Source organism: Elephantulus edwardii, unplaced genomic scaffold (genome assembly GCF_000299155.1).
Source record: "Elephantulus edwardii isolate Elephantulus edwardi_28Jun2011 unplaced genomic scaffold, EleEdw1.0 scaffold00014, whole genome shotgun sequence".
In the NCBI taxonomy this organism is placed as follows: domain Eukaryota; kingdom Metazoa; phylum Chordata; class Mammalia; order Macroscelidea; family Macroscelididae; genus Elephantulus; species Elephantulus edwardii.
Genome location: NW_006399764.1, coordinates 8,897,623 through 8,898,682, shown reverse-complemented (window position 1 = coordinate 8,898,682; position 1,060 = coordinate 8,897,623).

The following is a 1,060-nucleotide window of genomic DNA, read 5'->3' as shown; positions in this document are numbered from 1 at the left end:
GCATTTCTTCATGTGTTTGTTAGCCATCTGAATGTCGTCTTCGGTGAAGTGCCTGTTCATATCCTGTGCCCATTTTTCTATTGGATTATTTGACATTAAAAGTTTGATACAAGATATGATACAGGTATTGACCAATGAGAAACAAGCAGGAGCCACATTCCAGCTGTAACAAGTCGGGAAGTTCCATTCCCGAGTCAGTCATGATTCACTCATTAATAGCTGAGCTGTGGAAAATGTGGTAGAGTCATAAGATACTATGGGATGACAAAGGGAGCTCTGGTGGCCTAGAGGCAAGAAGCTGCACTGCAATCTGAGAGATATATGGTTTGAATCCACCAGATGCTCTGCTAGAGGAGGGACAATCTCCTCCTGTACCAGTCAGATCTGATGTGATAGTACACACACAAAAAATTAATAATAAAAATATTTTTTAAAAAAGATACTTATGGGATGATGCAAGGCTGTGATTGTTTTATGAAAAGTTTCCAACCTTTTTAAAGCAGAGCAGGTCACAGAGGTGTCACATCGGTGCACTATTAGCCTTGGATATGCTTCCTGAACAATCTGATTTGCTTTAGAACACACTGCTCTGATAGTCAAGTGGCTAAAGAGTTATGCTGCCAATGCAAAAACATGGTTTTAAATCCACCAGCTGCTCTGTGGAAGAAAGATGGGCAATCTCCTCCTGTGCAATTTACAGCCTCTAAAATTCTGCTGAGTAGACTATGAGTAGACTCTATGAGTAGACTCTAACTTCAAAGCAATGTTTTCTTCAAAATATTAAAAGGGAGCTTGGATGACCTAGCGTGTATAGAGTTGTAGTGCTAAGCCAAAGGCCATGCTTCTCTGGACGTTCAACTCCACCAGTAATTCCACAGCAAAAATATGAGGAATCTCCTCCCATGAGATTCCCGGCCTCTGGAACCCAATGGAGGGTCAGTTATGAGTCAGTTCCAAATCATTGGCAATGAGAGACAGAGAAGAGAGAAGTATTAAAAAGAGCATGTTAGAAAAAGAAGAGAAGAGAAGAGGAGAGGAGAGGAGAGGAGAGGAGAGGAGA